Source organism: Pelodiscus sinensis, chromosome 2 (assembly GCF_052426305.1).
Source record: "Pelodiscus sinensis isolate ZL-2025 chromosome 2, ASM5242630v1, whole genome shotgun sequence".
NCBI lineage: Eukaryota > Metazoa > Chordata > Testudines > Trionychidae > Pelodiscus > Pelodiscus sinensis.
Window position 1 is genome coordinate 249,150,609 of NC_143053.1, and position 12,971 is coordinate 249,163,579.

The window sequence follows — 12,971 nt, forward strand, 5'->3', positions numbered from 1 at the left end:
TAAATATCAAGGATGTAATGTGTAGCAAATGTATGAGCAAGGACTATGTAACAGATCTGCAGGATGTTAAAGAAGAAACAGGCAAACCAGGAGTGGATGGGGTAAATGGATCATTTTATTGCTGATGCATGTTTACCTTGGACCCCCATCACAATGTTTTGAGTGGCAATAATTTGACATCAGTTAATTTTGCAAGGTTTATTTTTTTAGCAACACTTTTGATAGGACGCATTGGGTTAGTGTCCATTTTTTTAGGGTTGCGTGCTAGGTGGCTTCAAAGGCCTAGTACTATTTTAATTGCTTGGCTATATATATATATTTTAATTTTATAGGTTATACATTTTATGGGCATTTTGTAAAAGGGTCATAAGGTGCACAGTAAGGGCTTGTTGAACTTGATCATACACTTTTTTAAAAAAAGTTTTTTATACTAGTTACTAGATTAGTTATGAGGGATTTAGTGATATTTTTAAGGTTAAAATAGCATTTTAAAATAATTAGTGGCGCTAAGGGCTGTTTTTTGCAAATTTTAAAAATTTAATAGCTTTAGAGCATGTTTTAGGTATTGGAGTTGAGTAGAGAAATTAGGTTTTTGCAGGGAGTTTTATTTTTTATATATATAGTTGGCAAGATTTTGCTGCTTTTGGGTAGTTTTGTTAATTTAATTTTTGATGGCTATAGCAGCATATGCCCTTTGATTGTGCAGCTTTTGCACACAGTACTTGGATATGCTTTTGGAGTTGGAGGATTTATTTTTTTCTTTTGGCTGTATGACTTGCTTTACTGGTGGGGGAGGGGAGTAAGCAGGTTTTTCCACTTACTGTTCTGCTTGTTAGCAGATCGTGGGGGGCGATACCTGTAGCCATGGTAGATTGGGCATAGATATACATTAAAGTCAAGGGTAGAAGTTTGGCCTAATTAGTGCTCCGTGTGTTGGCACCCGTGCATAGCTTCTTCAATGGTTTATGCATTTTACTTGCCCTGCAGATTGAGGATGGTATGGAATGTGCAGTTACTGTTTGATTTTAATAGTTTTAAAAATCTGATGCATGAAGGAGCTATGGAAAGCTGGTCCTTTGTTTGAATTAACTGCATGGGGAATAGCAGCCTGCTGGTGTTTCCTGCGTAATGGGGCTAATTTAACTGAGCCCACAGTTTGGGAATAAACCCCAAAAAGGACACAGGAAGTGTGCCAATAATGTTACTGAAGGGTTTATTAGAGACACCCACAACTGCAGCCAAGGGGCCCAGGATTGTTTCACAGGCCAGAGCTAAATTATTTTTAATATATTGGTTTAACCAGCTATGCACATGTTGTAGCCATTGCATGAACATGTTTTATTTTTGGAGTAGAAAGCTTAACTTCTGATAAAAAAAAATTGTATTATTAGAGTTGGACAAAGATGTAATGGTGACCTTTTGCTGAAAAGTAGCCTCCCTGTGCTTTGGCAGGAGCCTAAGGCACCTCAATGTTGGATTGGTGCAACAGATTTGCAGACTGCTGCATAGCATTTTTTATTGTTGCTAGTTTAACCATGGTCCGTATTATAATAGGATAGGTGGATTTTATAGTGTGAATGGGTTTCTTATACTTAGGAGGAACCGAGGCTTGGGGAGGTAAGGGTGGGTAAACAGGAAGGCTATGTCTACATTGCATCCCTTTCCAGAAAAGGGATGCTAATGAGACGAGTCGGAATTGCAAATCCGCGGGGGATTTAAATATCCCCCGCGGCATTTGCATTTACATGGCTGCCGCTTTTTTCCAGCTTGGGGATAAGCCGGAGAAAAGCGCCAGTCTAGACGCGATTCTCCGGAAAATAAGCCCTTTTCCGGAGGATTTTTTATTCCTACTTTCAAGTAGGAATAAGAAATCCTCCGGAAAAGGGCTTATTTTCCGGAGATTCGCGTTTAGACTGGCGCTTTTCTCCGGCTTATCCCCAAGCCCAAAAAAAGCGGCAGCCACGTAAATGCAAATGCAAAGGGATACCAAAGTAGACATAGCCGAATAGAAAAGGTAGGAGTGTGTCAAGAAGTTTGCTTTCAGGCATCTACTTGACCCTTTAAAGTCAGGTTTTTAGCTCTGAAATGATTAAAATTCATTGTTTTTAGCCATTTTGACTACTAGCATACTTTGATGGTTAACAGCACACTGCTTTTTAGCAATTTGCTGCAGAATTTTTACTTTATTTTTAAGATTAGTAACTTTTTTTACAAGCCAGACACAGGTCCTACACCATTACAGCCTTTTTTTACAGCTGTTGCAGTAAAGACTTAGCCATGCAATGCATTGAGACGTGATCAGGCACAACTCTCCCCTAGAATCCTGTTCATGAAGCCAGATGTTAGAGAAGAAACAGGAACCCAGGAGCAAATGGGGTAAATGGACTTTATTGCCGGCACATGTTTACCTGAGGCCCCCCCAACACAATGTTTGAGTGGCAATAATTTGGTGTTAGTTACACTTTTAGATTTATTTTAATATATTAATTTACATGTTTATTGTTACTTTTTAAAATTTGTATTTAAAAATGTTAACTTTTATACAATAAATATTAATAGGCCCCTAATAACTATTTACAAACTTTTAATTTAATTAACATTTTTTTACACTACAAACTTTTTAAATTAGCAAATTACAAAAATTACAAAGAATGTGACCCTGAAAGTATTTTACAGAGCAAGTGAGAATAAGTAAGAAACACAACAAAGAAAAACAGCTGCTGCTTATTTTTTATTTATTCATGTGTTTAGGCTGCAAGAACAGAGGGAAAGAGTATATTTAGACATGAGAAAGGATAATACTTGCTTTGGCTAGACCTTTTATTTCTTTTTAAACTGCAAAAACAAAGGGAAAAAACATGCTCAAAGGGCAATGCCTGCTTTGGCAGGACCCTGTACCACTAATGTATAGTCATTCCTGACCCCTATTAATTCTTACATAATTCGACACATAATAGGGCTAAGAGTTTCCTAGATGTGATAGCTGATGAATTCCTTCATCAAGTAGCTGCTGAACCAACAAGGGGGGATGCTATTTTAGATTTGGTTTTGGTGAGTAGCGAGGACCTCATAAGATGAAATGGTTGTAGGGGACAACCTTGCCTCGAGTGATCATGAGCTAATTAAGTTCAAATTAAATGGAAGGATAAAAATAAATCTGAGACTAGGGTTTTTTATTTCAAAAGGGCTAACTTTAATAAATTAAGGAAATTAGTTAGGGAAGTTGATTGGACTAAAGAAATTATGGATCTTGAGGTGGAGGAGGCCTGAGATTATTTTAAATTAAAGTTGCAGAAGCTGTCAGAAGCCTGTATCCCAAGAAAAGGGAAAAAATTTATAGGTAGGTGTGTTAGACTAAGCTGGATGAGCAAGCATCTCAGAGAGGTGATTAAGAAAAAGCAGAAAGCATATAAGGAGTGAAAGATGGGAGGGATCAGTAAAGAAAGCTACCTTATTGAGGTTAGAGCATGTAGGGACAAAGTGAGAGAGGGTAAAAGTCAAGTAGAGTTGGACCTTGCAAAGGGAATTAAAACCAATAGTAAAAGGTTTTATAGCCATATAAATAGGGAAAAAAAAAACAAAAAAAGAAGAAGTAGGACCGCTAATTACTAAGGATGGAGTGGAGGTTAAAGATAATCTAGGAATGGCCCAATATCTAAACAAATATTTTGCTTCAGTCTTTAATGAGGCTAATGAAGAGCTTAAGGATAATGGTAACATAACAAATGGGACTAAGGATATGGAGGTAGATATTACCATATCCGAAGTAAAAGCCAAACTTGAACAGCTTAATGGGAGTAAATTGGGGGGGCCAAGATAATCTTCATCCAAGAATATTAAAGGAACTGGCACAAGAAATTGCAAGTCCATTAGCAAAAATTTTCAATAAATCTTTAAACTCAGGAGTTGTACCATTTGACTGGGGAATTACTAATATAGTTCCTATTTTTAAGAAAGGGGAAAAAAGCGACCCGGGTAACTATAGGCCTGTTGGTTTGACATCTGTCGTATGCAAGATCTTGGAAAAAATTCTGAAGGAGAAAGTAGTTAGAGACATTGAGGATAATGGCAATTGGGACAAATTACAACATGGTTTTACAAAAGGTAGATTGTGCCAAACCAACCCCATCTCCTTTTTTGAGAAAGTAACAGATTTTTTAGATAAAGGAAATGCAGTGGATCTAATCTACCTCAACTTTAGTAAGGCATTTGATACAGTACCACATGGGGAATTATTGGTTAAATTGGAAAAGATAGGGATTAATATGAAAGTTGAGAGGTGGATAAGCAACTGGTTAAAGGGGAGACTACAGTGGGTCATACTGAAAGGTGAACTGTCAGGTTGGAGGAAGGTTACTAGCGGAATTCCTCAGGGATCAGTTTTGGGGCCAATTTTATTTAATCTTTTTATTGCTGACCTTGGCACCAAAAGTGGAAGTGTCCTGATAAAATTTGTGGATGACACAAAGTTGGGAGGTATTGCCAATTTAGAAAAGGATTGGGATATCATACAGGAAGATCTAGCTGACCTTGTAAATTGGAGTGATAGCAATACGATGAAATTTAATAGTATAAGGTTATGCATTTAGGGATTAATAACAAGAATTTTAGTTATAAGCTGGGGATACATCAGTTGGAAGTAACAGAGGAGGAGAAGGACCTCGGAGTCCTGGTTGATTATAGGATCACTATGAACCGCCATTGTGACATGGCCGCGAAAAAGGCTAACACGGTCTTGGGATGTTTTAGGCGAGGTATTTCCAGTAGGAATAAGGAGGTATTAGTGCCATTATACAAGGCATTGGTGAGACCCCATTTGGAATACTGTGTGCAGTTCTGGTTTCCCATGTTTAAGAAGGATGAATTCAAACTGGGACAGGTACAGATTCTCGAGCAATAGCATCGATCGCATAATGCTTAGCAAATGTCATGTCTGAAGACCATGTTGCCATACAGCGAATATCTTGCATTAGGAAGCCTTTAAGGAAGGCCATTGAGGTAGATGTTGTCCTGGTGGAATGAGCATTAATTGATGTTGGCAGGGGCCTGCTGCGTAGTGAGTAGCACGTTGTAATACATTTTACAATTATCTTAGAAATGCATTGTGAAGACAATGATTGGCCCTTGGTTTATTCATCAGAACCGTCGCTGCAACTGACGGAAAGAGCATGTCCTCTTGAGGTAAAAAGCCAAGGCTCTATGAACGTCTAAGATGTGTAAGTGGACTTCATGACTGGAGGTATGTGGTTTGGGGTAGAATGTTGGGAGTATGATAGGCTCATTGATGTGAAATTCTGAATTTACCTTCGGCAAGAGGTTGGGGTGTGATCGAAGTATTACTCCCTGGCTGGTAAAAAGAGTATATGGCAGGTTGGCTGAAAGGGCAGCCAATTCGCCCACCCATCGAGCTAACATTATAGCTGGAAGGAAGGCAACTTTCATAGTGAGTGTAGGAATGTCACAGGTAGCTAAGGACTTGAACGGTGGATAGGTTAGGGTGTCCAACACTAGCTCCAGATCCCATAGAGCAGGAGGCTTCCTGCATGGGGGGTATAGATTTGCTTGGACTTTCAAAAGGCGTTTGGTCATCGGGTGAGCAAATTTTGAGAAGTCTTCGATTGACTGTTTAAATGCAGAGATCGCTGTGAGATGGACTTTGATGGATGAGAGTCCCAATCCTGAGCGGTGCAAGTAAAACACATAGTCCAGAATGTGATGGATTGGAATGGATGCCTCATTGAGGTTATGGTTAAACACCACGAATGAAAACGACGCCATTTATAAAGGTAAGTTGTGCGAGTGGAATCACATCTACTATACATTAGTACTTGTTTCACCTCTTGGGTGCAGAGGATTTCTAAGCTATGGAACCAGCTAGGAGCCACACCGACAGGTGTAGCCAGTCGATTTGGGAGTATGGCATTGACAGTCCTGGTTTCGTCAGGCGGTCGGGTTGCTTTGGCAACTGGTATGGGGGTTAGAGGGACATTTGCAGAAGGAGGGGAAGCCATGTCTGTCTGGGCCAGAACAGAGCTATAAGTATAACCACAGCTCCATCTTCAGTTATCTTCTCCAGTATCCTCGAAAGAAGTGGAACTGGTGGAAAGGCATAGAGTAGGTATTGACCCCAGTTTATCAGAAATGCATCGTCGAGGTCCCAGCTGCCACTGATAGCATCTTGGAAAAAACCCTGGGCCCTAATGATAGGCTGAATGGAAGAACCTTGTACTGAAAGTGCTGCGTGCCTACAACGAATCTGAGAAAGTGTCTGTGTGCTGGGTGTATTGTCACATGGAAATACGCATCCTGCAAATCGAGCGACATAAACCAGTCTCCCGTGTTTATCGTTGGGAAGATAGAAGCTAAAGTCACTATCTTGAATTTGTGTTTCCTGAGATACCGATTGAGACCTTGAAGGTCTAGGATAGGCTTCCATCCTCCTGACCTCTTCTCAGTGAGGAAATAAGAATAAAATCCTCTGCCCTGGAATTATTGGGGAACTCTCTCCACCGCCCCAATCTCTATGAGTTGCATGACCTCTTGTAATAAGAGAGTATTGTGAGAAGGGACCCTGAAAAGGGATGGGGTTGGGGAAGAGGTAGGAGTGGAATCGAGTATCCTGATGTTATCAATTCTCGGACCCAACGGTCTGTGGTAATGGTAAACCACCTGAGTTGGTAGGATCTCAGACAATGGTGAAACAACTTCTGTGATTCCAGGGGATATGTCAATGGAATGGTTCGCAGTCCCTCAACAGGACTGTCAAACCAGCTGTCTGTTGTTCTGAGGGTTGGGCGCTCTACCCGTCTGCGGTCTATGTTTTTGTTGGGGGGATCTGCCGTGCAGTCACTGTTCAAATTGTCTGTATCTGGGTCTGGTGTATGAGAAGGGCCTCTGTTTGTAGTAGGGCGTGTAACGCTTGAGATGATAAGGCGGTGTATACATGTCGAGCATTGTTAAAGTTGTTCTGGAGTCTGCCCGAGTGTAGAACTTGATCAGTATTTTCGGCAAAAAGACTCTGCCTATCGAAGGGCAAGTCCTCGACTTTGGCCTGAAGCTCCTTGGGCACTGAGGCCAACTGGAGCCACGATGACCTTCTCATGACCACCAATGTTGCCATGGTACAAGCCGCCGCATCTGCAATGTCCAGGGAAATCTGCAAGGCCATTCTTGAGGCCACGTAGCCTTCCTGGCTTGTCCTCCTGTATATGTTTCAATAATGCCACCAGCTTTGAATAATTATCAACGTTATGGTTGGAGAAGAGAGCGGCATAATTTGCCATCCTCAGGGTCAGCATGGCGGAGGAGTAAACCTTCTGGCCAAAGAGGTCTAGCTTCTTAGACTCTTTATCAGCAGTGGCATTCTTATATTGTGGGGTGTTTTGGCTCTCTGTTGGGCTGCGTCAACAACCAATGAATTTGGTTGGGGGTGCGTAAACAAAAACTCCATCCCCTTTGAGGGAACGAAATATTTCTTGTCTTCTCTCTTATGTGTGGCCTGAGCAGAGGCAGGTGTCTGCCATATATCGTCTGCAATCTCAAGGATTGCTTCATCCAACGGTAATACCATTTTTTATTTTTGTGATGGTTGAAGATTTTTTAGGAGGCCATGCTGTTTCTGTTTAAACTCTTCTATCTGGACTTCTTGAGATTCCGCTACCCTCTTAAACAGTTTGTGGAATTGGAGGATGTCATCTGTGGTGGAAGAGTCCCCAGGAAAGACTGAATTGTCCATCGAGGAAGAAGACTGGTCCATTGGAGACTGGGCTTGAGATTGCGTTTGCTCAGGCTCAGGTATTTGCTCTGGTTGTTGACGTGGTAGAGGCACATTCCCAGACGGTGTAGGCGGTCTTTTAGACGGTTGTGGAGGGGTCGGTAACCTGAGGCTACTGTGAGGACTTCATTGGTAACATTGTGGGGACCTCAAGGAAAAGTGTCCTGAAGAATAGCGACGTTGATAGTAATCATCGCGGTGCCGATGGTAACAATCATGGTAATACCGCCTTGGAGAATAACCCAGTGAGTATCTCCTTTCAGAGCCATAATGGTACCTCGAATAAGAGGATTGGGTTGGTGATCAAGGAGAACGGGATCTACACCTGGCATACGATGGCGAGCGTGAATAAGAACATAAGAACGGCCATACTGGGTCAGACCAAAGGTCCATCTAGCCCAATAGCTTGTCTGCCAACAGTGGCCAGCACCAGGTGCCCCAGAGAGAGTGGACCGAGGACAATGATCAAGCGATTTGTCTCCTGCCATCCCTCTCCAGCCTCTGACAAACAGATGCCAGGGATACCATTTCTACCTCTTGGCTAATAGCCTTTTATGGACCTAACCTCCATGAAATTATCTAGCTTCTCTTTAAACTCTGTTATAGTTCTAGCCTTCACAGTCTCCTCTGGCAAGGAGTTCCACAGGTTGACTACACGCTGTGTGAAGAAGAACTTTCTTTTATTAGTTTTAAATCTGCTACCCATTAATTTCATTTCATGTCCTCTAGTTCTTCTATTATGGGAACTAATAAACAACTTTTCTTTATTCACCCTCTCCATACCACTCATGATTTTATATACCTCTATCATATCCTCCCCTCAGTCTCCTCTTTTCCAAACTGAAAAGTCCCAGTCGTTTTAACCTCTCTTCATATGGGACCCATTCCAAACCCCTAACCATTTTAGTTGCCCTTTTCTGAACCCTTTCCAAGGCCAAAATATCTTTCGAGGTGAGGAGACCACATCTGTACACAGTATTCAAGATGTGGGCGTACCATAGTTGAATGCCTATGATCATGCTGTGGTGATGGCAAATACTGTGGTGAGGGTCTCTGTTGTCGAGGCATGAGAATAACATGACTTTCCTGTTGTAGTGGTACTGAAAAGACAGGGGCTGGTGACTGCGGTTGGGGAGAGAAAGCAACCGGTTCCGGGCTTGGGGAAGGTGTTAATACCCTTCTGGATTTGTGCTTAGCCTTTCCCTGCATCGGAGAAATGCATGGTGCAGTGTGAGACCTATGCTGTATTGGTGCCGCGGAGTGCCTTGTAAAAGGGTCCGCTGTATGCTGTGCCGATGATTCAATGGCACTGCGCACCTATGTACTTGGTGCCGTCATGGTGGTCGGTGCCGATGCCAGTGTGGATGAGCCGCTCTGTGAGGGTACCGGATGTTGTACCTCGGTGTTTTCGTACCTCAGTACCTTCGGTGGTCTGGACTGTCAGTGTCAGCATCGTCTGGTCAGGGTTGTCCTGGCGCACTCCTGACAGGACCTCTACTCCGTTGTTAAACTTTCGGCTGCGTGCGTAACAATCGGTACTCCCTTTATCTAGAGCGTTAGACCCCGTGCACTTGGGTCAACACAAGAGATCTCTGAGAGGCTCCGGAAACGACAGATGCAGGCAAGGTTTGAAATCAGTCGAGCAGGTTTATTGTCAAATGCGAAGCTCTACCAGTTGGTAAGAGAGATCAGTACAATGTTACACCACTGGGCACTATGGCCCGCGTTGACAAGGTACCAACACCGGGCAGGCCTATTGCCATATTACAGATATTAACAGCAGTTAGTCAAAGTGAAGCTACTGTGCACTCTGTAAGTTTAGGCAATGACACCTGCCGTTCAGGCGCCTAGTGCACCCCTCCCCCCCCCCCAGGTCGGCCGGAGAGCACCCTCTGCGGTGTCCTTTTATAGACAGGTACAAACAACTTACATCATTTCTTTACGCACCAGGTTACCACCCTCTGTTGCCTAGTTACCACCCCTCACCTTATGGAAGGGGAGCTTACTTACTATCCTTCATGCTGTCAATCTCGATCTGGTCCCGAACCTAGGTCGGTATGTGCATTAGTTTTTAGGGAGTTTTTGTACCAAGACATTTCTTCTTAAGATGTTCCAATACTCCCCTTTGGCTCACAGTCTGTACCCAGTACCTCCCTGTGTCCTTCCATGCTCGACCTAACTTACACAATCACACAATTTATCAATAGGGCCTCTTTCTTGGCTCCTGTTACTGAACCAAAGTCTTGCTCACTAGATTGCAGGTCTGTTGCTGTTTTCATGTTACAGGCTTCTATTTAGGCCTGCTGACTCCATGTTACTGACCCTCAACTTACTACACCGGAGACGGTTCCAAAGGTGGCGGTGTAGTAGCCAGTGCCACAGTAGCCGGTGCCATAGTGGGCAGTGCAGGGCCAACCAGTGCCATTGGCGTTGGTGCCAACATCGGTGCGGGTGTCGAAGCCGAGACATGTGCGGTCGTCGGTGCCACAGTCTTTCTTTTAACAGGAGCCGGGGCAGATTCAGGTCTTAGGGCTGTGGCTGGTGCCAGAGTAGCCTCCCTATAAAGGGAAGGACTCAGCTCCGATATGCTGTGGCTTGACTTGTGCCTGTCAGCATGCAGGGGTACCATCGATCCCGAGGAACCTGGTTTGTCCCCCACACTCCTGGCCTTGCACGTGTTGGCTGTTAGCTGTTTGCAGTGCTGGCACTGTGGAAAAGTGTGTGCCTGTCCCAAGCACCGGACATGTTGTGAATGCCCATCAGAGACGGGAATTGAAAGCTTGCAGGACAGGCAGCGTTTTAAGCATGTTTTGGCTGGAGAGCAACTGAGGTTCCAATTGACACCGGTGGTGGCAGAGAAGGAATTGAAGGGACAGTCGGCAGCGAATGCATAGTAGCAGCACTGCGCGGGCTGTCCGCTATACATGTGCAGGGTATCGGAGGGCACTGCCTTCAAAAATCTCTGACTAGGTGTGCAACGGCGCTCCCGACACCTAAGGTGGAGCACCCATAGCGACGCTCCTCAAGGAAAAACCATTCTTCTTTCAGTGCTTGCTCATATATATTCCAAAACTTGTGGAGATCAGGAGAGGTCCCGGACAATTGGAAAAAGGCAAATGTAGTGCTCATCTTTAAAAAAGGGAAGGACTATCCAGGGAACTACAGACCAGTATGGCTATATATGGGTCCAGGTGCTAGCTGTAAAGAACTCAGTGCAGGCACACATTATGATAATATGTAACTCTTTTGCCAGCAGCAACCAAGGCCAGGTTCAATACCTAGGGTTTCCTTTTTGACAATACAACACAAAATCAGTTTGAGTCCCTACCCAGTAACCTAGAAAAATTACATGCCATCCAGTGTTCCCTCTAAGGTGCCCAGCAGAACAGCTTCACAGGTGATTAATCAGCCCCATTCAGTCAGTCAGCTGAGCCTCTGACTGGCTGGAGCTGATTAATCACCTGTGAAGCTGTGCTGCCCTGCAGTTTAGAGGGAACACTGACACCACCCCACAGAGAAGCTATACTTTCCCACTCACAAGCACAGAATATTAATTAGAAAAAACACCATAAGCAGGATTCGCAATAATAAATCTGTGAGCCGGACACTCACCCCAGAGTGCCTGGGGCAGTATCTTCTGCCTCATGTTCTTGAGTTCTACAACCAAAAGTTCCTTTTCTATGCCCTTCTCTGGTCCCTCATACCCTAGGCACAGCAGTTGTCCTTGGTCAGTGAGGACCCAGGGTTCAGAGGTGCATCTGTCTGAGTTCACTTCCCACCCAAGGAAGAGGGCACTCTGCTTGCTTTTTCATCTGAGCATTTGCTCTGGATGGCTGTCCTGCAAACATGCAGTTCCTCTCCGTTGGCCGCCCTGCCAGCCACTTGTTCCACTTTTCCCTTCCACCTGTTGGCTGCTTGCTCCCAACAGCTACACCTGCCAGTGGACTGCTGGCCACTTCTATTGGCCTACTATTTGCTACTCTTGTGGGCTGCTTGCTGATCCCATCAGCTGACTGTCAATTATCATCTGCTGCCATCCTCCTCTCTGCTGTTGGCTCTGCATGTCAGTCCGGTAGTGATTGGCAGCTCAGTGATTTTCAAGTTTGGCAGCCTTGGCAGAAAACACTGTCCCACCACAACTGATTTTAGCTCTTATTTAGGCACTTAAAATAGCAAAGTCTCCTAATGGAGCCTAGTTAGCTCTATCTTTGAACAATGGGGAGAAACGTGTTAAACCAGACGAAGGGCCCACTAGGGCAGTGATTCCCAACCTTTTTCCCATGAAGGAACACCTAAAATAATTTTTCATATCCCGAAGAACCCCTACTTATGAAAACGTTTGCTTGGTCAGAAAAAGTTGATAGCGGGGAGCGCAACTCAATTACTGCTAAATTATTGTCAAGAAAATTTATTTGTAAAGAGCTGTTTATATATATCAGCTTACATTGTAAGAAAAAAATTATTTATTTATTCCATGATTTCTCGCGGAACCGCTGACAATGGTCTGCAGAACCCCAGGGCACCACGGAACCCTGGTTGGGAAACACTGTCCTAGGGAGAGTCCTCACTTCCTAGTTGGGACACCAATCCCCACTCCTTCTACCTTCACAGGAGTCTGGCATTCAAACCCCTGGCTTAACAAGATCCTTTCAGATGAGGAAAACACCCTCATTTGGGACAGGTTAAGCACAGTTCTGCTTCCCTTTGTTCATGCAATAAAGACAACAACACTGTTAACATTTGACTACTCCTTCATTCAGTAGCAAGGTGATTTATAACCCAACACCTACCAAAGTTGATCACTTTGAGCAACTCAACTCTAGCTGCTGGCTAAGTTGGCAGAGTAGGCATGTTCATGTAAACACAGTATGCTCCTGAAGTCTCTCCCCGTCCCAGCCCGCTAGCTGACAGGAGAGAACTTAGTCAGACTCTGCTTACACATATACTTGGTGATAATTTACAGCAAAGACATGACAACAACAAAAATTGTGGCCAGTATTTTTTTCAGTAGAAAATTATTCCTCCTTGGAATGAACACTAATATCAGAAAAAGCTCATTGCTATTCTATTGAAAGTGTCTTACTTTATATTAATAGGCTTTCTACAGGTGAAAGACAAACAGGTAACTTTCTAGCAAATAATATAGCGTGGCCTCTTTACCAACATATTTGGGGGACTCCTGATTTTATGTAGTAAT

General features: G+C 43.6%; 1 protein-coding gene across 1 annotated transcript in view; it reads right to left on the bottom strand.

Moving 5' to 3' along the window:
• The window catches only part of LOC102448247 (sodium channel protein type 5 subunit alpha-like), a 122,444-nt gene that overhangs the window by 49,666 nt on the left and 59,807 nt on the right, over positions 1-12,971 (bottom strand). The window lies entirely within an intron of this gene.